Source organism: Natator depressus, chromosome 14, assembly GCF_965152275.1.
Source record: "Natator depressus isolate rNatDep1 chromosome 14, rNatDep2.hap1, whole genome shotgun sequence".
NCBI classification, from domain to species: domain Eukaryota; kingdom Metazoa; phylum Chordata; order Testudines; family Cheloniidae; genus Natator; species Natator depressus.
The window spans coordinates 9,497,231-9,521,945 of NC_134247.1; the positions used below are offsets into that span (position 1 = coordinate 9,497,231).

At 44.6% G+C, this 24,715-nt stretch overlaps 1 long non-coding RNA gene across 1 annotated transcript in view; it reads left to right on the top strand.

The window, feature by feature from the left end:
* The window catches only part of LOC141999058 (uncharacterized), a 99,756-nt gene extending 76,348 nt beyond the window's left edge, over window positions 1–23,408 (top strand). Inside the window, exon 4 of the long non-coding RNA XR_012641954.1 lies at window positions 23,262–23,408. This is a non-coding gene — a long non-coding RNA (uncharacterized LOC141999058). The remainder of the gene's footprint in view (window positions 1–23,261) is intronic.
* Window positions 23,409–24,715: the final 1,307 nt, after the last annotated feature.

Consider the following 24,715-nt stretch of genomic DNA (forward strand, 5'->3'; position numbering starts at 1 on the left):
CTTGCAGTTAATGAGTGGAGGGTATTATCTGTCAATATTCTGCTGTGGGAGCTTTTGCCGACAACAGTTCTATCTGTTACCTACTTATGTCACCCAGCACGGTAGCATCTGGGCACCTCTGAAACATTAATGATTTGACTCTCGCCCCGCACTATGGGGCAAGGAAGTGTTATCGTCATACGCAGTTGACAGCTGGGGGACCTGAGGCACGGAGAGAGGATGTTTACAAAGCCTGTGGCAGCGAGCCTCTGAGCCTGAGTTGACAGACTTGGGCTTGTGGGGTTTGGGCTGGTGCTCTAAAAATAGCTGTGTAGATGTTGTGGCTCAGGTGCCAAAGCCTGCAGAGTTGGGTGATCCTTAGAGACCAAGCTCCAGCCCGAGCCACGACTTTTACGTGCTGCTGTTAAGCATGGTAGCCTGAGTCGGCCTAAGGTTACGCAAGCTGTTTGTGGCAAAGCCAGGAATTGAACCCTTGTCTCCTGAGTCCCAGGCCAATGCCTTGGACACACAGCCATCCTTCCTTCCCTTGTTCTGTACCCACACAAAGTAGAATATTCCAGCTCCACCACTTGCGTCGTGGAATGAATCTTCTTAACGAAGGCAATATCTTTTAATTTGCCCCAGGCCTTTAATAAATCTGACACTTAACACAGCACTATTCGTCTCCTGTTGGGTTGTTTCACACACTTTAAAATATCTTGAATCTAAATGTGCCTCCCTGGCACACAAGTCTGTCCCATTTCCCCCATCCTTGGCTTGTTTTTATGTTCGGTGCTCTATCTTTTCCAGACTGACTGGTTTCAAATTCCCCTATTGGTATCATCTCTTGCATTGTGTGAGCACTGGGCAGTGTGACCTGACTATATCAAGCCTTAGTCTAGTTTCCTTTTCTTAATCCTTTAAACCATGTTGCTGGAGGCTGGTAGCCATGGTAACTCCCTTATCTCTATTGAAAAATAAATACCCAAAATTGCTTTTTACTATTTATATGTAAAAATGCAGAAGTAACTCAAACCTACAACCTATGACTCACTTCTTATTTTGAAGTCTCTTCTGCAAAATGTGGAACTAACTTGTGTTGTTGTTAAAACAACCACTGATACATTTTAAGAGATTCCATTGACAACAAATGTAATGGGCTTGGCAGAGTTTGTACGAAACACCTTGCTCTGATGCTGAGAAAGGGTAAAGTGGGTTCTGCTGACTCACTGAAGGAGGTGGGAGTGGCTCTCTAGAGACAGAAGATCTAGGCTGTAGGCTGAGCACTCCTGAAGGAGGAACCCTAAGAGCAGCCAAACCTGGAGAGAAGGCTCGAGCTGATCTTTGTAATTATTAAAGTATTTAATAACCAACCCCCAGGAAAGGGGCTGGTTTTTTTAATCCTATAGTGTGCCCTGACTTTGTTTTAAAGCAGGTTGGGAAAGGCCCCTGCTCACAATCAGTTTAACAAAATTCTTTCCAACTTGAAATTACTACAGGTCAAAAAATGACCTTTTTGTTTAATTACTGCACCTTGATATCCTAAGTCCACTAGATAATTCAGAGATTTCTGCTAAATTAAATCAATGTCATGGTTTTGGTTCCTACCTAAAAGAATCAACAATTTGCTTTTAAAAGGGGTTTCTTTACATCTAGTTTATTTGATTTATGTTTGTAAAAATATAAAAAGGGTTTTGACCCATACACTCCAGGGGAGGAGTGGATCAGCGGGCCCTGCAGGTCTTGAGAAACACCGCTTTAATCTAACTGTACTTAGGTCTGGCTTCTTCAGTTTTTTTGTACTTGATAACACATGCTTTATTTTCCAGTTGTGTTCCTACACAGTGAGCCATGGAATAGCCTGTGTATCTCCTTCTATGTCTCTGATTCACTAAGAGACTATTGTTGGTTCTTCCTTTTCTCTGTTTTATCTTCAACCCTTGCTAAGTGTGTACTTGGATTTGCCTCTCCATGCAGAATGTGTCTCAATTAACAAACTGGGTTCTGATTTTTTTTTTTTCTTTATTGGTTAGGATTGTTTTGAATGAGAGAGCTCCTCTGAACCTTACTTATTGGCCATCCATATTCTGACAGGCTTAGTTCCTAGCTAGAGTTTGGCATCAGATAATTGTGACAGTTCCTAGGCATGATGTTGAAGGATAAAGTGAGAGCATCTGTTCCTCCAGAAATGGGCTTTCAATATATATAGATAAGCGGATTAGCCAAAGGGGGTTAGAGAACTCCATGGAGTTGCCTGGGACTTCATCTAAGGAGTTGGCAGACAGAGGGGTCATGGCTGCCTTCTCTCCCCCCTCCCCGCACCCCCCCCAACACACTATGGAGGGAGAAATGAACCCAGAAGAGTAGATCTTGGATTTCATGCTATTTTATTAATTGTCCTTTGCCTAAATAGGAATAGATGTGAACAACTGTTACGTGCTTAAGAGCTTAAGTGACCTGCCAAAGATATTACAGCTAATCAGGGGCAGTTGGGGACACAATCCAGTCATCCTCCAGCATTAATAACTGGGACCCACTACTCAGCAATAATTACTCTGCATCTTTCCACTGGCTTCCAGCACCTGAATGTAGGACAAGTAGGGTCCAATAAACCAGACATTCCTATCCAGGGTCCTAGAAACCGCCAACCTTTTCCATGCCTTCGTGTCCTAAGCAATGCCCTAGAAGGTGTCTTTTGTTTTCTGCTTGTGCCACCCATTTCTGAAAGTCCCAGTTTTCTGCCATAGGATTTGATTCGTTGCTGTCTGTGGTGATTGGGTGTATTGTTACACATGGATGTGGGTTGTATGAGAGCAGACACCAAAAGTCATCCTCCATTCTGGAAGGTGGGGGCAGGGCAGACTGACTGACTGGCTGGTCCTGGCGGCAGGTTCCCCACTGCTGTGTTCTACAATGGTGAAATAAAGATAATGTGGTTATTCAATATGAGCTTTTAGTGCCTTAATGAGAAGAATCAACACAGTACTTCCCATTCTCTGGAGTCCAGGAGGACACAAGTATTCCTATCCTCTCCCTGGGACACTCTGCACCTCTATGCCTTGGGCTAGAAACTGTCAACTTATTATGGGGTTGGTTACTTCCATGGGAGAACTTTTCTTTTTGAAAAATGACTGTCTTCAGCACACATACAAAGCCACCTCTATGTAACAGTGAAGGTGTGACACCAACCACCCAATGCAACAGAAGATGGACAAAGAGAGCCCACATCTCTAAGTGGGCATCTATGAAAGATTTCCAAATCCAGCCTGGATGCTTAAACTGGCTCTTGGTAAAGCCCACGTTGACCCTTTAAATGTTGATTTCAGTATGCAGATACAGGATCTATTTACCTGTGCCTGAAAATTGGGCTCCCAGTCCTTAATTGACCCTAGATATTGAATAGTGGGCGGTCTTACCAAATATGCTGCTGCATAACCTGAGGTCAGTGGACTGGAATGGAGAACCAGAAAGAATGTTCATAGCTTCACAGTCATTGCCATAACAAGTGGAGCCGTGAGAGCCAAATTTAACCACCATTATAGAACACGCACCATAGCACACAGTCTGTGCTGAGAGCTAGTGATGTCAAAGTTCATAATAAAGTGCATCAGTACTTCCAGGCAGAAAATAGACATCGGAATTAGGCCCAGTTCAGGAGCCAATAGATATTGCCTCTTCACTTATAGACAGAAACAACAGTGCATTGTCATTTACTTCTGCAGTCTTCTACTGGGTGAAAACACTGGCATCACCCTACAAGTTACTGCATACAGATTTTTTTTTCCCCTCCCTTGAAATAATAATTTTCCTGTCTGCCAGCAGCACTGCGGTTTACAGCCTACAGATCACAGACAGATGGGGTCATTCAGTGTGAATTTCCAAGCGATTTTCAACCTTTACCTTACTTTGAAATGCCATGGGAAAAATAATCCCTGTTCTGGCTTTCATGTAAGCAACAGCAAATGCTGGGTGCCAAGAACACAAAGGATCCCAACTGACAGTAACTAACTAGGTTATTCTCTAAGTGATGTCCTGTATTTGTGTTTTCCTGTGAGGTTGCAGAAAGTAAGGCTGGGCAAAAGGCAGAAAACTAAAATAAATATTCTGACTCCATCTCAAAAATACAGGCTTGTGCATCTGCCGTATCACTCTCCCCACCCCAATCTCACAGACTTTAGACCCTAGAATGTGTCTTGTCCAGTGATTGCTAGAGGAGTACCATAAAGTAGCAACCCAGGACTTGTCTATGCAGTGAATTTAGTGTGTGGCAAGCCAGGGTGTGAATCTACGGCTCACCAACTTTGCCATCCTCTGACTTGCCATATTGACAAGCCCCCTGTCTTTTCTCACCAGCGCCTAATATAATAAGCGAATGCAGTGATAGATTCCTGACTATAAACTCTCATCCATCAGTTTGTAACTGATGAGGTTTGGGAAGAAGATCCTCCTATTAACAAGTTATTGCACCATTGGATGCTGTGGGGGTTTCTTACACCTTCATCTGAAACCTCTGGAACTGGCCATTGTGCCCAGATCACTGATCGGTGCATATATTCCTGTTAGTTCTCGAGTTTGAGTTGCTAGCTAGTTCACAAATGAAGTAGGTGAGTTCATGAAAAATGGTAGAGATTGTGTTCCAGAAGAATCTAAGAGAATTTCACCCAGAAGGAGTGTAGGTCAGACACCTTTGAAAAAAGAGTTGGTGTTTTTGTGACTGTTGGATTGATGCTTCCTGGAGACTTTCTCAGATCAAGATGTTATTGCTGTCTGCCTGGATGGTGCTTTGGTTGGTACGGGGAAAGCAGTAATAGACTGTGAAATCTCTGATTTCATAACTAATTAGGGGTGAGTCCTGAATACCTGTTTGTCTGCTTCCTGACTCATTTGTGATAAACCGTCAGCCCAGGTCCTTATACTTTCAGGTGTTTGTAAATTCTGAGAGTTAATGTGGATAAAATCATCACCTAAACATCACCACTCTGATATCCTAAATGATAGTACAGCACACCATACTGGGTACCATGGAACTGAAAGGCCAGTTGCATAACCCTGAAATGAAACTCTGTTTAAGGAGTGAAAAGTCCATATTGTGAATTACAGTCCCTAGCTGTTGCTTCGTAGCAAAATCAGCTTTTCTAATGTATTTCAGCTTGATCCATTTTTGTCAATCAATCATAATTAATTATTCACTCAGGGCACTGCGTATCCATCAAACTTTGATAAATTCACATTGCAAAAGTCGATGCTCATGCAGATTGTATCTTCTTTTGCCATCAGTACCATCTGTTCTTGGCACTAGCACAAAAGGGCTAGACTGTAGATATGCTGATCAGTCACTGAGAAAATTCCCTTCCAAAGTATTTATCTCTCTTTCACCTCAGGCAACAGGAAGGCTTAATTCTCAGTTAGGTTAGGGCCCCTGAATAGTTTACACTCACTTTAAAGTCCTTTTATGCTGCCAGAGTGGTGTAAAGGGTCCATACTATAAATGAGAATCAGGTCTGAAATGTTTATATGTTTCATCTCAGTGGCAGTCTCTCTCTCTGTCTCGAAATAGTATACCTCCTTTCAGTAAGTATTATAGTCATTATAGTCTAATATATTTTTTCTGGTTCTGTCCAATTCTTCCTGGAAAGACGCGATTCCATAGTTAAGTTTATCATATTTCGAGGTGCAGATGCTTCCCTTTCATTGAACCCTGTGTATGTATCTCTGGGCAGAATTTTTGTCCTAATTCTGATAGCTCATTAAATTAGACTGTGTCTTGCCCCCTGATTTTGTATCAATCTGAATATCTCCCTCCTATGTTTCCTTCAAAATGTCAGGGCAAGTTACCAATAGATTTCCCAGTCAAGCAGCTATATTCGTGGCAACATGGATACATGGAATATCTATTGCAGCTATTGGGGGCTGTGTCGGCGGAGCTCAGTCAGAACTCTACATAGGAGCCGTCACTTGGCATACAGGAAACATTTTTTGCAATGGTCAGGAATGTCAGACTGTAGCATGTGCCAACAAAACTAAGCCAAGATTCTGTCACTTGGTGTTTCCATGACAAAATGGCCTGCCTAGAGTTCAGAGTCTGCCATCATAATGCCTTGGGACTACCAGTGGATCAATGATTTCCTTCAAGTCTCCATTTTCCAGACAGTCCTTGGTGTCAGTGGGGAGCAGGGGGAATACTTTTCATTATGCCATAAATAGGCTGGCACTGTGACTGCCCCCATTAGCTTAAATTTAAGCAAGAGCAAATAATTTGCTTAACTACAGCTTGAAAAAACAAACATACCCCCCCACCCCCCCCAATCAATTGGCTTTATACCCAGCCCAGAATTGGAAGGTTTTACACCTTTTGAGAGAGTCACCTTAACTGCAAACAAAGTCTAGTTAGTGATCCCTCTCCCAGAAAATCTTGTTGGAGTTTTCTCAAATAAGTCTCTGACCATCATTCCCACTGAGTGGCCGTGGGCACTGAACTTTTCCCTTCAGTTCATAAACACATTTAATTCTCAGGTCACTATGCACCTAGGGATACAGTGCTAGTACATTCATTTGGGTGGCAAAGTGGAGACAGCCTAAGGTCCAAGACTGTTGATTCTTGGCACAGAGTGACCCAATGGCTGTCTCCATCATTAACATGTTTGTTCAAAAAGTCACTGTTGCTTATGGACAGTCCCTTTCTGGTCATATACGTAGTACTCAGGGCAGTACGGCCCTGATCCCACCACTGGATCTGGGTTGGTAGTCTCCTGCATCCACACACTGTCTCACTGAACTCAAGTATGACAGCATGGATTCAGCTGCAGGATCAGGGCCTAAGCTGCAATACTTTATGCTCTTCTTAATTACCAACAAAGTGGGTTGGTCTTATTTGAGCTTCCCATGGGTGTATAGCATATTCTTTTCACTGTACTTTTTATAAGAAGTTATCCTCAGCTCCAAAGTTTTGTTTCTGACTTTTGCCGGACTAATGAAGCTCCCAGTTTCTTGTTCTCGTGTGCCACCTTTAACTGGTTTCGAACTTGCATTCATCTGCCTTCTGACTGCAATAGGACCATTAGTATTTTTAGCCAGAGAAGCATGAAAGCTTGGGAAGTGCTGGGTGGTGTCCCTGATATCTGGGATTCTCTTGCAGAATCACACTGGATGGTAAAATATAACAGTTTGGTGGTTATCTAGTGATCCCATCATTCTTCTCTGGCTACAAATGGTGATGCCGCATAGACTTGTTATTCATGTTCATACATGGCAAGAGGTGTTCTCATTCCATGACAGTATGCAGTCAGCCCACAGAGCATATGCTGGCAATGAAATACGGCCAGTGCGGGTGGCTGGTGCAAAGCAGATTTAGGTTAATTAATAAATTGCAATCACATCACACAATCTCTGTTATACTGCTTGTTTATCTAAGTCGTTTTACTTTTCCATCTTGCTTAGAATACTCCACTTAGGCTCATTAAAAACACTTTATGTTACAAACACTGACCATTTTTCATTTCCTTTGCAAACAGGGCTGATCTGATAAGTGTGTTTCCTTTCCCAGAGCTGTGAATATTTCTTTGTGGAAGAAAGTTTGCTTTGATAAAACAGAGTTTAGTACAGTATAGCGTGTACTTGACGCTTTGGGGGGTGGGATAGCTCAGTGGTTTGAGCATTGGCTGATCCTGTGACCCCTTCCCCCCCACCCTCTGACAAGTATTTAGCTTCTCATTGATGCTTTCCTTTCCAGGGATCTGAACCATACTGAGAATTTCACTTCCATATACAGAAAGCAGAGCTCTGGGTTTCCCCATGATTCCTTCAGCATGTATTTAGTGTAACACCAAATGAATGCCTTGTAATGTATTAACTAGAACTGGGGAAATAGTGAAGATGAACGGTCGAATAATTGATCTGAGAAATATTTGGAAATTTGTCAAATTTGATTCAACCAGCTTTAATAAGAAGCCTTGTCAGAGTAAAGCAGAATTATCTTTACCTGGTGATGACTGTGGAATAGACTGTGGTTTTAAGCCATGGCCTGCGTTAGGGTGTGTTGTGCCTTTGCTCTTTACACAATAAATATGAGATCTTACGCCAGAAATATTGTGAAACAGAGAGCAGCTGCCAGAAGCCTCCAGAATCCAACCAGAACAGCACAGTGTGTATATGTAGCTAGGCCTGGCATGTTGTGTGTACTCAAGAAACCTGGTTATTTGAACCCCACTGTGCCCATTTGATTTTCTTTTTTCATATTGTGTTTATGATGAAAAGAGCAAAAGACACCGAAGGGTGAAAGGGGGCTGGACCAACAGCTGCTTGCAAAGCGATTATGATGCACAGTGCCTCTGGGAGCACTGGGAGTAGAGTATACATCTCAGCAGCACGTGCCATGTGTACTTCTCTCTGTGCCAGCCCAGCTCTGTTGGCCAGTGCAGAATAGGGGCAGGGACCTGGTTCTGCTCTTGCTTCGCCCCTCCCTTGTAGAGATTTTTTTTTATGATATTGGTGGCTCTAAAATCCCTTGGTTTTAAACCACTGAAAGTGCAGGGAGTAGGAATGTGCCCAACCCATGCACCAAGGAAGGGGAAGGCTCTTTACGCCGGCTCTCCCAGCACTCGTGCATCTACTGAGAGCTAGGCACCTTCTAACCGCACACAAACTGCATTCGTTATTTGAATTCAGTGATTGCACTTGTGCTTTATTCAGCTCATCTGCTCTGGGGCAGTCCTAGGGAAGCATCCTGCGGGCTTGGGCTCAAGCATGGGCATTTAATTCAAGCCTGCTGGTCCTACGAAATGGGAAGAGTAACTTGCCAGTGAGTATGTAGCGTAGCCCCAAGTTAAACCGCCTAATGCGGCAGTGAGGAATTGCCATGACCAGAGAACGTGTCGTCACAAAGGGGCGACGGAGCACCAGGGCTAGTGTCGGGAGGAACCCACTAAGTGACTCTTGACGTGAAAGGATGCAGTGGCACAAGAAGCCTTTCCAGCTGCAGCAGTGGGAGGGGTAATTGGCTGAGGAATTATGATCATTTCTGTTCATTAGAAAAAGAGACGGCAGTGAAAAAGCCCAGTGGGAACCACAGAGGAGAAAGCAAATTATACTTGTGTTTTCCAAATCCTGCTTACTGTTTTAATTCATTTTTTTCAGCCAGCTTTGTCATTATTGCCCGTTAGCCACATAATCTAGGAGGAAATATTAGCTTGGTTTTGTTAGAAGGGGCATGAGCTTTGGGTTTGGGAGATGCAGCTCCTTTACTCATTCTTCCAGGGATCTGTAATATTGATGGGCTGGATCCTCAGTCCCTTTGTGCTGTGGGTGTTGGGGAATCCTGGGCTGACCCAGGACAGATGAGCCAAAGGGGGTGTGGTGATAATTGCAGCCAGGGAGCATCAGCTCGATGCCCTCTGCTACTGCCTGGCTGGCAAAACAGTCCCCAGAAAATTACTGTAGCTGTCACAAGTTGGAACATCCTCGTGGCTGCTCTAACTTGTAGAAGGAGTTGGTTTGGCCCCTAGGTGACAACAGAATTGGGAAGGCATAGGTAGATGTAAGCCATCTTTGCCTCCCCCATCTCCGCTGTGTCCTGGAAATCAGCAGCTAGCCATATTGCTGTGTACTCTGGCCAGGGATGATGCCAGAGCGGTATGAGAGGGCCTTAACCGAACTCAGAAGCAGGGTCTTTGTGTGTCTGGTTCCCAGCTGTAACATGGAGACACGCAGATTTAGTTACTCACATTCCAGGGGCATTGAGTGCACTGCTGTGAAGGTGTGAAGTCCCAAGTGCTATAGGTGGCTCACGCACAAGGACAGGCTCTTTCTGGATGATGCATCCTCTGTGCCAGCACTGGAAGATATATAAGTTTCTTCAGGGTTTTGCATCCTTAGAGGCCATTTGAAACCTAACTATGGAACAGCAACCTGGAAACGAACCTGGCAGCGTAACAGCCTGTCAGGCTGGATGCAGTGCGCCCTGAGTCTGTCTAGTTACAGGCTGCTGACAAATGGAGGCAAGTTTAAAACAAGAGTCTGCTCCAATTCAGTGATGAGAGGGAGAGAGAGGGCTCCCGGAGAGGAAGAAAACTAGACATGTTTGGGTTTTGAAAGCAGGCTGCTGTTTACAGTTAGCGACGGGACTTCTGCCTCCTTGGAGCAGCCAAAGAAAAACCACCCATCAACACTGCATAGAAACTGAGAGCTGTATTTCTCCATGCTGCATTCACTGTTATAAATCTGACAATGAAAGCCGGTATTGTACTGTCTCAGCAGCCCTGCTGGTATGTCTGTAATTTCCATCTCATGGGTCCTCAGGCCTTAGGTTGCAGGATTCTGAGGACAGACAGTACGGAAGAGTGCTTTTGTGTCCCGGGAGGTGTTCTAGGGGCCAAACTCCAGCCTGGAACCCCTCCCAAGCCCTACATGGTGTGCGTGGTGTAATAATGATAAAACACGAGCCTGATGAGTTTAAGAATTTGCCTTCTCTGGAGCAGAGAAAAGGCAGTTTAGTATGGAATGTTATAAATGTCTAAGAGTTTGCAAGCCACATGTGGCATTTAGATGATGGATGTACTTCTTCTGGGGGAATAATTGCTCTTTCTGTTAGTTGGCATTTCTTTAAATCTGTGATGCAGTTTAATGCATCTGGCTGACCATGTATGTGGGGCTTGGTGTGCTGCCATGAACCAAGCTGCTTTTATACAGTCAGACATCTCCTTTAACCAGATGCCAAGGGCTGTGTCCTGCATGTAACTCCTTGAATTCCTTCTGGGTTCCCTAGGCCTTAATTCAAGTATATGAGGTTGAGAAAGTGATCCACAGAAAATGAAACCCTAGAAATTAGTGCAAAAGGTCCACAAAGCACCCAGCTGCAGGAGGTTCACCCATTTCTATCAAGATATTACCAAATATAGAGGGTTCTCAGGCCTTTTGCACAGCGGATTCTGGAGAGAGACAGTAAGGAAGTGTGCTGCTGTCTGAAAGAGACAGGCCAAATTCTGACCCTTTCATACCTCATGACCCCTACGTCTCTTGTGCTGTGCCAACATGAACCTGACCGCCTTATAAAAAGAAGTGCAGAACTGGCTGTTTCTGGAGCAGAAGGCAATGCAGTTTAGAGCCATGTGCCTCATGTTATTTTCAAGTTCCTGAATGTTTAGGACTGACTCAAAACCAAATGGCCTCAGCATGGCTCTTAGGGGAAAAGCGTGCAATCTCATCACATCCTAAAGCTCCCAATGTGCATCTGTTGCCCTGCTCCCTACAATCAAACCAGATTCCAGGATGTGGCGAGAAGCCCTTGGTTGCAGCTATTGCCATCCTACATGTAGGTGCACTGCTGAGATGGATGGTCTAGTAGCTAGAGCACTAGTCTGGGGCTTGGGAGACCTTCATTCAATTCCCTGCTCTGCTACAGACTTCCGGTGTGATCTTGGGCAAGTCACCTAGGCCCAGATTCTCAAAAGCTATTTCGGTCCCTAACTTCCCTGAGGATCTGAGCCTTTATTCTCTCTGTGCCTCAGCTCCCTATCTGTGAAATGGGCTAGTGCTACTGCCCTGCCTCACAGGGGTGCTGTGAGGATTGTGAGGTAATTCGATGTATGGTGATGGGGGGCTAGATAAGTACCTCAGACTGCTGTGTGAGAAGCAGCGTCTTCAACTATTCTGTGGAATGCCGGGACTCAGTGTTGCTCCCATTGAAGTCAATGGCAACACTCCCGGTACCTTTGGTGTGAGTGGGAGTTTGGAATCCTCAGTTTACCCTTAGATTTAGCCTCTTCTTCTTGTTCCAGGCTACACTATTTCCCAACCAGTGAGGCTGTACATTGAGTCTCCATGTAGCAAGGGAAACTCATCCTCTTGCCTAATTTCAAAATACGAATCCTATTTAAAACCAGCCAACCAACGTCAAAACAGTGCAACCCCTAACCACACTGTACTCTGCATACTGGTTCTCTTGCAACATCTTTTCCTCCCGGGCTTGTCTGGAAATAGATGTAACAAAGCCAGTCTGTCAGATGGCTGATAGGCCAAAGTCTCAATTCATCCATTTAGTTCATTTGCGAAAAAAAACTTGCCATTTAATAAATTGTTGACTTGATGTGGCGGAGCCTCCTGTATTTAATTACAAACACTTTACCTGAATGGCTCTTCGTACGCCATTCAAAATCTATCACTGTATTAAGTAGTCCTGAATCGTCTTGCTGAGTTAGGGCTAAATCCCTCTGGATATGGAGGGCTCTAGACACAGTGGTGGTTGGGAATCACACACAAAACCTTGCATGCTTCCGGATTCAATTTCACGTGACCTTCCTGCATCCCAGTGCGTGGTGGGGGGAGAGGTATGTGGTGAATCTGCAGGTGCACCAACTCCCCTGCCGTCCCATCATCCAGCCCCATCGGGCACAGAAGGGGTTCAAGTGCTAAAGGACACGGTGATGGAACTTTACAACGTGTTCAAAAGGAACAGCATTAGGCCAATGTTTGAGTCAGTGGTAAAACTGAGGTAGATAATCTCCATGATATACACAAGAATCTTTTGTCATCAAAGGGAGCTGGATATAGGATGACCACATGCTAAATACAAAATATTGGGACCGCCGCGGGGGAGCGCCTTTTCAATTGTTACACTCTCCCAGCACGTTCGGTGGCAGGAAATAAATCTTGCCGCTGAAGAAAGAAGTACCCGCCGCCAAAGTCCATCAGCGACTGAAGGGCCCACCGCCGAAGTGCCGCCAAAGACCCGGACGAGCCGGGTCAGTGTAACAATGAAAAAGGTGCTCCCCCTGCCTGTCACCGCCGCCTAAGGGGGGGCGGGGAACACGCCCGAAACAAAACACTGGGACAAATGGCATCCCGACTGTACTTCGGTCAGGACGCGGGACAAACTGCTCAATACCGGGACAATCCCGATTTTATTGGGACAGCTGGATACTTTTGAAAGCTCATCTATGCTACACTGGGATCACTGGGCAAGAGATGGTTATGGGTTTTTAAAATACATTATTTTGAAGGATTAGCGGGGTACTGTGCTGTGGCCATTGGTGGAGGGGAAGAAATACAACACTGTATAAAACATTCTGGGAAGTTCTGAACTGAGGAGAGAGGAGAAATGTGTAATAAAGTGTAGTGGATAACTGAATAAATTGCCTGATCTTCCATTTGATATTGCCGGTACAGAGAGTGCGTCATTCAAAACGCTTTTTCATGGGCTAGTGGAAAGAGCAGCTATTCAAGTGGGAGCCTGCTTTGGAGTTTACAGGAGCTGAGTTTGCTGGAGGTACAGGAGGAGGTATTTAGGCTCCCTGTGGGATTTCCAAAAGGATCTGTGTGCCTAACACCCATGGCTGTTACATGTTGGTGCTTTCAGAAATCCCATGAGGTGCTGAAATACCTTGAAGCATTTGGCCCTTCAGCACTAAGTTCTCATAAAAATTAGGCTGTTAAGGCCCAGATCCTCAAAGCTAGTCAGGTGCATAACATCCATTCATTCCAGTAGGAGTTGGGTGCCTAAATACTTTATAAGGATCTGGCCCTTAAGAGCCTATGTCACTTCCGAAAGCAGGACTTAGGAGCCTCAGTAATTTAGGCGCTTTTGAAAATGTGACCCCCCCCACCCCAAGCAAGATGCAGAGCAGAAACAGCCTTCTAGGCCAATTGCTGTGGGACTGGTGCAGCCTCAGGTATGTCAGCCTCTCGACAGCTAGTCACTGTATCCCTCATATGAGGTCCAAATGTCCTCCTGCCTGTTGTCCTGGCTGGGAGACCAGCTGAAATGCCACCCTGTGACAATAAATCAGGGGCTTGCCCTGGCAGTTACCAGATTTTTGTCTGGAGATCAGATAGGGCAAGAGGATTTTTAAACTCCCGTAGCAGTGCAAAAACAAACATGCCATTCCCCTTTCTGCTTCTGGGGATGTGGTAGGCAGAGAGGGCTCAGCTCACACAAGTGGATTAGTGGATTCTTATCCTGTATATAACACTCTGAATCATGGCACCTTAGGAAACAGCCAGCAGTCGCCCCCCCCCCCCCCCCATTTAAAGGGCATACAGAAATTAATCCGTAAAGACAGGGCTTTAGTGGTGATGTGCTTCCACACCTTCCCGGGCCTGAATTCCTTTTACTCAATCCCAAGCCGTCATTGGAATGGGAGCGCACCAAGTTTATTTCCAGTGCAGAGGGTTATGCAAACACTCCAGCATTACAATTGTGCACATTGCACCTATTTTAACCCATCCAAAAGGCCATGGTTGACCTTGTCTGTGATCAGAAATAAACAGGTTCCTATTTTATTATCGTTTGTTCGTATTGCGGTTGTGCCTGGAGGATCACCCTGAAGGACCGGGACCCCAGTGTGGGGTTGAGGCCCTCATTGCTCCAGTCACCGCACATGCACACAGAAGAAGAAGATGTCCTCTGCCCCAAATAGCTTCCCCTCTAAGTATAAGAGGAGAGAGAAGAGGTGGATACAATGGATGGGAGGGGGCAGCACAAGGCAAGAGTGAGACCGTGATGGTTCTGTGTAATGAGCAGCAGTCACATTATATCTATTGCCTCCCACCGAGAGGGCGTGCGTGATACAAGCTCTGCACTCAGGAATAATGTCCCCTCCCAGCGCATGGGGCGCTAGTTCCTGTCATGGTCACCAGCACTGTCATAATCACTGATTTCGGATCCTGTCTCAAAATCCCTGCAGCAGTCTTCCCCAGGCTAAGCATCTTGCTGGTCTCCTGTATATATGCCTAATTGAATTTAACCATTTAAGAGCCGATCACAAACCCATTGAAGCCATGGGGAAGACTGCCATTCATGGGCATCATTTGCTGTGGGGCAAGGGGGTACAGTCCTCCCCCCCTGCTTGGTTTGCCCGCCTACCCTGGCTTTTCATAGGGGTATATATAGGTATGTGCTGACATAACTTTGCCCCACTCCCAGGAAATGATGTCCCTGCTGCCATTGTCCTCAAGAGGCTTTGGATCAAGCCCCTCCACGGCTCTCACCAGTGCAGTATGTGAGTGCCTAACAAAATTATCCTCACTCCCGTACAAAGGTCCCGTTTCCTCCCTTGACGGCTGGAGGCAGCCAGGGTCAGCCCACGCTTTGCAGGCCTCCCTTTGGCACAAAGCTGAGCCGGGCTAGAGATTCAGGATCAGGAGGTTCCAGCCAGGAAATCTGAGAATAGTTCTGAGTTCAAAGCATAGTATAGTACGAACCACGGCATCCCCACGGCATGTTTACAAAAATTCTCAGGGTACATTCAGTGTGGCAAGAGCATTAATTAATTAAATTTAAATTGGCATCAGTATCACCTAATTGATCTCAGCTGTTTCACTCTGTGCTTGAGTGGTGCAAACTGGCCTTACCCAGTGAGGCTGGGTTTTCCCAGGAGCCCAAGCAAGTTGGATTAATAGATTTTAAGGTCAGAAGGGACCATTTAGATGGACTAGTTTGACCTCCTGTATAACACAGGCTTTGGCGTTTCACCGTGTTACCTGTGTAAGGAGACTAATACCTTGTGTTTGGCTAGGGTTACCAGATAGCAACTGTGAAAAAATGGAATGGGGGTGGAGGGTAATAGGCGCCTATATAAGGAAAAGTCCCCAAAAACAGGGCTGTCCCTTTAAAAATGGGACATCTGGTCACCCTACGTTTGGCTAAAGCATATCTTCCAGAAAGGCAGCCAATCTATGAGGGCTGGACACTTATCTCCCTTAGGCATGTTAGAAAAATCCTACTCTAAATGCACAGGCATGTACCAAAGCTTCTGGAGAATCTTCTTTCCTTCCAGCTCCAGATCCCTGATATTTTCATCATAAAATCATAAAAAAGCATAAAATCATAAAAAAGCAAAAAAGGGTAAAGCCCATCTTTAAAAGAAACTCCTGAAGCTAATAACCTTCCCACCCTCACACTTGTCTGGTTGTGTCTTTATGCAAGTTTTAAACAGAGCAAATGCCATATGCTGATTTATCCTATGTTATCCTCTTGGATGTGCCTGGGGTCCAGCTGAGGTGGCAGTCCTTGCTCCAAAGGAACACAGACCACAACCCGGAGCATTAAATCCCTCTTACTGCACAGCTGTCCTCACAACACAAACTGAATTTCCATGGGGGACATGGGGTTCCCTGACACATCTGTGACACAGCAAGTTTGCCTTCCTAGGGACGCCATGTATGGGCACTAGCAATGGACTCAGATCAAATCCTTAGGGGCTCCCCAACCCCTCACATTTTAGGGAGGTTGAGATGTGTGTTTGAATTGTGTGATCCAGGCCCATGTCTAAGTGGTGCAGTAGTTAGATAATGCCGGTACAAAGAGGAAGCTTGGTGATCTATGGAGATGATTGACCCATTATATCATTTTGAGCCATCCTGGAATATCTTCACAGCTTCACACAATTGCTATTCCCATCCCTTTGGCTCCACTGCATCTCATAGACCACAGAACCCTCTTAAAAATCCCTGTGGTGTTGTAGCTTTTACCTGCTACTTCCCCTTTGCTTCTGCCATATCTAGCTTGAGAGTTGCCTGCTGATAACTTCCTTTGTGGTGGGCAGCTTTAATAAACAGACCATGCTCTGTATTTTTTTCTTAGGTCCTTGGATTGTTCTCAGGCACTGCGTGTGGCTGCCATACTTCTTGTAATCATCAGATTGCCATGCAGTGGGTGAAACCTCATCCCCCGAATAATATTGATATGCAGCAGGGATCAGCATATCTGAGACAGTTAAATCTAACATTGCCTTGTTTTAAATGAAGCTTCCTCTTGGAACAGTAGGACTTAAGTTGTAGAACTAGAAAATACCTCCATGGCCTCAATGTAAAATTACACAGTAACTAGTAATCTCAGTGCCCACACCTCAAGGCTATCACCATAGTTAAGAACCAGTGAAAATGTCAATCATAATATATTTCAAAAGGTTTCACATGTACGTTGCTATAGCAGAAGTCACCAGATGGTGCTGTTACGTTGTTTTATGCATTCTTTCTCCTTAGCATGCAAACACTGTTCTGTCCTTGAAGAAATGCTGTATTGTTGTTAGTGTGACGCTGCAGGTTCTTTTTCGGGAGAGCTGTGGCAATTAGCGAGAGTGTTTGGTCGCTGCCTTAATCTCTTGCAGTAGAGTCAATTCTTGGGTGGAGCTGCTGCCCGGAATGGATGTTTGGGGTGAAGTTTCTTTCGGTAACCAAAACAGCTTACACTAAAAATATACCTAGACTCCCCGTCTCTTCTCTTCCAATGGGAAACTGATCTGCAGGGCACCCAATATCCACTACCACTTTGTAGAGGGTGACTCCATCCATCCAGACACGGTAATTAAATCAGTCAAGAAACTATATTTCTAATGCAGGGCACAATGTTTATGGTTCTGACTTTCAGGTGTTATAATATTTATTTATAAATATTTCTTATAAGGGCTTGAAATAGTATCAAAGAGGCAGGGGGCGGACAGCACTAAAGCACTAGACGTTAGCAGAGAAAGGTAGAAATGCAGCTTTCCTTCACAATCTGGCTTCTTAAGACTGCAATAAGTATGGTGCCCAATAGGAGAGGTGGGGTGCAGTGCTGACTGTCAGGAACGGTCCATAACAGTAATAATACCTAGCTCTTATCTAGAGCTTTTCATCAGTAGGTCTCAAAACACTTTAACATCTTTAATCACAACACCCTGTGAGCTAGAGAAGTGCTCATCTCCCCATTGTACAGATAGGAAACTGAGGCACAGAGAGTGACTTGCCTAAGGTCACACAGGACATCGGTGGCATGGCAGGAGTCCCATGTAGTTGGCTAGTGTGATAACCACTGGACCATCACAATTACTGGCCAGTGACTGGTCAGAATTATACTGAAGAAATCACTAAGCTGTGAATCTGAGCCCACAATTCCCCCCTGTAATAATACAGACGCTCCCCAGGTTACGCACACCTGACTTACGCATATCTGCACTTATGGGAAAAGTTCTGTAAGCTAGGAAAAGGAGGATTTTTTTTTTTTTGCGTAATGGTCGGAGATACGTTTCTGACTTATGCAAAATTCGAGTTACGCAAGGCGTTCCGGAACGGAACGCTTGTGTAAGTCGGGGAGCATCTGTAATGCCATTGCATTTGTGTACGGGGCGAGGTCCTGTTGGTGTTACTTTTTGGACTATGCTGTATGTCAGCAGCACTGATTAATAGGGATGCAGAGGGATTAACATGATGCATGACACACATGTACAATAAAGAACAAGTAGCACTTTGGTATTGGCTTTGGTACTGACTCGTGTAACCGCGGGCAAGTCACTATCTGTCTGTGTCTCAGTTTATGCAGGTGTAAAATGCACTTGCAAAGCACATATTTATCTGAAGAATGAATTCCTCATTACAGTAGGACTTCGTGGTTCTCGTCCTGGCCACTGACTCACTGTGTAATCTTGGGCATGCTGCAAACTCTCTGTGTCTCCATTTACATATGGCTGAAATAGGGATAAAAAATATTTACCTACATGACCGGTGTATTGTGGAGAAGAGTTAATGCTGGTTTGTAAAACACTCTCACATTCCTTAATGTGAGTTGCTAAATCATGCCAAGTATTATAGTTAATTCTGATCTTTCATGTATCTATCTCCTAAAGCCCTGGGCCTGGCCTGGCCTCAGCAGTGAGGGAAGGAACTGCTGACTACACTACAGACAATGATCATCATAAATCACAGTCTGCTAATCCAGTTGTTTACAGGCTGGCAGCATTTGCCTGAAGCACCCCACTCTATTAACAGCTGTTGATCCTACTGGGAAAGAGTTAAGTGGATTCTGTTGATTCGCTCGAACAGATGCCTCCTTACTCCAGTTGGATAATAAGGGAGATGGGAACAGCTCCTGGAGAAAGAGGATATAGGCTGTAGGCTGAGCAGTCCTGACGGAGGAACCTTAGGAGCAGCCAGGTCTGAAGAGAATGTTTGAATGGACCTATTCCTTATTGTTATTTTGTTTGCTATTAAAGCCAGAGGGTCTTCATTTGGGCTTCGTTTGTGTGGTAGACTGTGTGGAGAGTAGGCGAGGAAAGGCTCCCGCTAACATACAGTGCAACATGAACATGTTAGCACGCAGCAGCTCCGTGATTCCAGCACGAAAACCTGATACACCTCCATAAACTACCGTATAAGGAAGCGGGGCTATATTAACACTTTGGGGTCTGAATACGCCGAGGGGATAAGATTTGGTAACGTAATATCTTAAACAATGCAGTAAAAACATGTTATGTTTTCTTAATGTAAGATCCTGTCCCACGTGTTCCAGCTCTTTAAACGTAAAGGAACATGGCATGGTTTAAATCAACATCAGGTCCCATGCACAAAGAGAGGGAAGGGTAGGGAATTCCATATGTTGTTTATATTTCTATATAACCTATTCCTGGTTCTATTGCGAAGGATCAGCAATTCCTTTTTTTTTTTTTTTTTTAAAGAATTTGGCATGAAAGGATCTGGCTGTTTCCCACACATGCACAGTAAAAAGATTGTATCCTACACAAAATTCATTTGAGTGTATCTGGCCTAAAAAGTTAACCATTGGAACAAGATGCCAAGGGATACGATAGATTGTCCATCACTGGAAATGTTAAAATCAAGATTGGATGTTTTTCTAAAATACATGCTCTAGTTCAAATAGGAATTAATTCAGGGAAGTCTATGGCCTGTCTTATGGAGGAGGTCAGTCTAGATGATCGCAAGGTAACTTTTGATTTTACAATCTGTGATCTCTGAATGGGGCCCTGATCTGAATTGAGGCCTCTAAGTATTATGGTAATCCAAGTGTAGTAATAATGTCTAATCACATGAGCAGGTATATACATGCTTTGCAGGATCTGGGCCCTACCATCTGAAATATCCCAGTGAGTTAGCTCGAGGGGAAGATCTGAAAGAAAATCAAACATTATCCCCTTGTAAATTAGAAATTAAAAATCCCTCCCACATTTCTTGCTGCTCGTTCGGGTTGTCAATTTCTTAGCCATTAAAATGCAAACGGAGTTCCTGCCCTTGCAATTAGTTCAATGTAAAAACTCCTTTTCCCCAGCCAGTTTTTAGTTTTTTAATGAGAACTAGTATTGAGCAAGTTGAAGATAGAACGTAAAGCGTTACAAAAGAGCTTCACTCAGCACTGCATTCCTTATGTGTCTTATTTGAGCCTGGATAATTGCCACAGACGTTACAGGATGCTGAAGTCTAGGGGCCTGAGTCTCCTCTCGTGTACGTTGCTGTAAGTCAGGAGTAGCTCCTCTGAAGTTACACCAGCGCACCACGGCTGTGAGCGAGAAGGGAATCAAGCCCCCAGTCTCCTTGCTGGCAGGAGTGCACTATGTCACTTGAGGAGCTACTTAAATTGTGGCTGAACCAGTTAGGTGTGTTAGGCAATCTTTAACCAAGTCCTCCCTTCCTTCAGCTTTGACATGTGATTTTCTTTGCCTCTGCCAACAGTATTTAGTTATATTAGTGACTTTCCTGGCTTGGGCTAATGTGGTTTTTAATCCATTTGATTCTGGTAGTTCTGGGCTCTGATTCTCCTTTCTCTCACTCCAGTGTAAATCAGGAATAATTCCATTGCAGTCGATTTGCAGTCCGTGGAATTACACGGGTGTAAAACCTTCCTCTCTAGGCTTCAGAGCCCAAGCTCCAGCCTGAGCCACAACTTCAAAGCGCTGCCTACCCAGCTATTTTTAGAGCACCAGCCCAAGTCTGTCGATCCAGGCTGGGTAGCTCGCTTCCACAGGCTAGGTAGACATCCCCTTCCCTTAGTGTCTCTCGTAGCTCAGGGTCTAATCATTCCATGGACGTTTTACTAGAAACAATAATTTACCATGGTAACCTATTTTACAATTTTTGGCCGGTTCCATAACCCTTTAGTAGTTTGCAACATCGCCCAATACCCAATCATCTGCGTGAAGCTGGGATCCATCCAGGGTGCATTAAAGCTAAGTGGTGTCAGGGTCCATCAAAAATTATGTGTATTACGAGATAATTCTGTCAATTAATTCCCCTGCTCCATACCCATGCACAGCTGGGATGGATTATTCCATCCACCCCCCTCTCCCCCTTCTTCTCCAGACAGGCTATTCACGTTCTTCCGTTTTTGAGTCCTTGATGTCCCACCCACGTGAGGCATCCCAGCCTATCTCAGCAGTTAGCTGTGTATCGTACAGCAGCCTGGCGCACTCCTTTGCCTGGGTCCCTTTGACCGTATGGCTTGGATGTCAAATCTGCCCATCACCCACACTTTACATTCTTTTCTCCTTTTAATTCAATTGATTTCCCTTGCAATATTGTTATGCCACAGGGAACTCCACTTAATTAACCCGATTGTACTTAGCTTCATCTTTGATGACAAGAGCTAATGTAAACCTTCAGTCAGGAACCAACTATTACTCATAAAAGCAGAGTCTGGCAATATGTTCACGTGGGCCTGGTTTTCAGAAAGTACCGAATGCCTGCAGCACCAGATGAAGTCTGTGCGAGCTGCAGGGCTTAACATCTTTGAAAATAGGGTTTAAATGTTGAAAAGTCCAAGTCAGCTGGTTGTCCATTTATTTTGGCTCTTATAGGGAGGGGGCTATTTCCCCTGGAGATAGCCTGGATGGCTTTGAATGCTGGTGAGATGATGGTACATCCTTTTGTTCCAGGCAGTAGGATAACTGGCAGACCGGCACCAGGCATGTCATTACTGGTATTGTGATAATGTCTAGGGGCCCCAGTCAAGGATCTGAGCGCCACTGGGCCAGGTGCTGTGTGCACATACAGTGCAAAGTCAATCCCTGCCCCCAAAGCACTTACTCTCTGGTAAATAAAGGGAATAACGAAACACAAAAGGTGTCAGCTGAGACTTTCAAAGTTGCCTAGGAGATCTGGATGACCAGGAAGCCTCTCATACTGTCTGGGTCTTTGCCAGCACCAATATGGTGCATATGACACTGTACGGTAGGGCAATATGTTACTGGCCGCAGCACTGTAGGAGAGAGGCAGAGGACATGTAGAGCACTGTAGTGCTGCCCACACTAGATAATGAATCAGTCCTGTTTCTTCAGTTCCAGCAGGGCAGGGGTCACCTGTCTGTGTGGCAGGCTTTAACGGGGCTGGGAAAAACATTTCTGTTGCAACCTATTTTTTGGACAGAAATTGGGTTTTTGACTAAATAAATGTTTTCATGGAAAGTGTCTTTTCTTTAAAAAAAAAAAAAGTTTATTATTGGAAAATCAACCCCCCAAAATTTTTGGCTGGAAATTGAAACTTTTTTGGTTTGGCAGTTTTCAGGCAAAATTTTGTTTTGTTTGGTTTTGGCAGTTTTTGGCCCACAATTTTCAGATTTGGGGGTTTCCATTTTTGGACAAAAATTGACACTTTCCATGGGAAAAAACCTACCAATTTTCTGACCAGCTCTCACCTTTAGATTTATAAATCCAGTACACAGAAAACAAAGGCTGACCAGTTACAGAGCTACTGTAAATACACACCAGAGAGCCTCATAAATTCTCTTTGGCCTTGTTCTGTACGCTACAGGAATTATTTATATGCCTTTGAAACCTAACCTGTGCAATTCCTCCACAGGTTAGTCTGAACTACTCCCAGTTAAGGAGGCAGTGGAAGATGCAGAACCAGTTCAGCCCATTGCAGCAGGAGCAGTCTCCTTTAAAGGGCCAATCCTAATGAAATCAGTAGGAATTTTTGTCTATGAGGTAATACAGGATCAGGCCGGTAAAGCAAAATCCCGTGTATTTAAAACGTGCTCGTTAAGGATCAAAGCAATTGCAGGCGAGAACACGGTACAATGTGTTCTGCAGCACCACGTTTAGAACACAAGAAGTGAAGACAAATACAGGGGACGGGAGGAGACTAAATGTGGTATAATAGGTCCATTTATTTTCTTGTCACCCCGTACACACTAAGCACTGGCACCTAGAGCTGACAGATAAACAAACTCTGCTCTCTTTTAGAAAATACGCGAACAGGATTGCACATTGTCAGCTTCACAGGCCAAAAAATAATAAACACAGATGTACATTGAGGGGAACAAGAACATTCTGAATTCTCCCATCTGAAACTCCAGCATCTGAGAGGGGACGGAGGCAGACCTCTGCTTGGGTATCACAGACAACATTAATATACAGCCTGTGATGCTCATATTTAAAGAGCCCTCACTGGTTCACACCTGCATTCCCCTTCTGGGGGACGGTCCCTGTTCCCCAAATACGGGTGTTGTTTCATCATTCCTCCCTTTCCGTTTTCTCTGTTCCCCTCTCTCCTAAATCATTCCATTTTCTTCTTCTCTCTCCTCTCAGTGGCTTGGTCCCCCTCAGGCCGTGGAAGCCGGGCAGGACCTGTTTCTGGTGTGAGGATTTCCAAGAAGCCATGGGTATGACTCTCCTCTTTTTACAGTGGTGTAAGCCAGGATTAACTCTGCTGAAGTCAGTGGCATTTTGCTGGTGTAAATGTGGTGTAAGTAAGTGGCGAATCAAGCCAACTGTGTAACTGCTTTTATAATAATTATAGTAGTAAATGATTACTTACATTGCTGTGTATTGCCTTCATTTAAAAATCTCCCAAGCACTTTACAAATGTTAGTTTAGCTTCACAACACCGGATGAAATAGGCAAATATTCTTACCCTCCTTTTAAAGGTGGGAAAATTGAGGTACAGAGGGATTAAGACCTAGATATTTAAAGGTGGTTAGGCATTGCTCCACTCAGTGCTGCAAGACCTAAGTGATTTAGACAGCTAAGTCCCATTTTCAAAAATGACTTAGTAGCTTACCTCTCAAGGAAAGCCAATTTGATTTAGGCTCCTAAGGTGATATTTTCAAAAGCATCTGCCTGAGTTAGGCACCTAAATCCCATTGACTTTCAATAGAACACAGGCACCTTAACTCCACCTTACTTCCTGCTTCATCCGATAACACAGTGGGTTCTCCCCAACTGGCTGATCATCCCAGCCCAGCCAATTAATTATTATTATTGTCGTTATTAATTGGTATTGTGGTAGTACTTAGAGGCCCTGTGAGAAGTTGGAGCCCTATTTTGTTTTTACTTCTCAGCTGAAATGGAAGAACCACCTATTGTAACTACCATGCAACCTCCCAGAAAATTATTTTGCCCCAAACTCTTTGTTTGTCCCAGTTCAGTGTCTCTAGAATCCAGAACCATAAGGTTCAAAAGTGTTGGCAGCAAACGGGCCTGGAGTCTAATAAACTCCAAACCTCCAGAGATTGTTATCAAGAAAAAGAACACATTTTCAAACGATAAACGAACTAGGTGTTAATGGGGTATTTCCACCCTGGTGTAACACCAAAGACTTCAGTGGAATTATACCAGGGTGGGACTTGACAGAGTACTTCGAGATCCCAAAGACCCCCTGCCCCACCATTTATTACTATTTATATTACGGTAGCACTAGAGCCTCCCCAACCAAGTTCAGGGCCCCGTTGTGCTAGGTGCTGTCCAAACGCTAGTAAAAGATGGTCCCTGCCCCAGTGAGCTTACAATCTAAGTAGAAAAGACAGACCAAAGGTGGGAGCAACAAAGGATTATTATCCCCATTTCACAGGTGGGGAATGGAGGCACAGACAGCTTAAGTGATGTGTCCGTGATCACACAGGAAATCCATGGTGGAACTTGGAATTGAGTTCTCCTGAATCCCATTGCCTGAACCACAAGACAGTACTGCCTCCAAACTAATGCTTTACTCTATTCCTTCTTTTAAATAAACCGTCCATTAAACCAGTGTTGCCAGCTCTTGG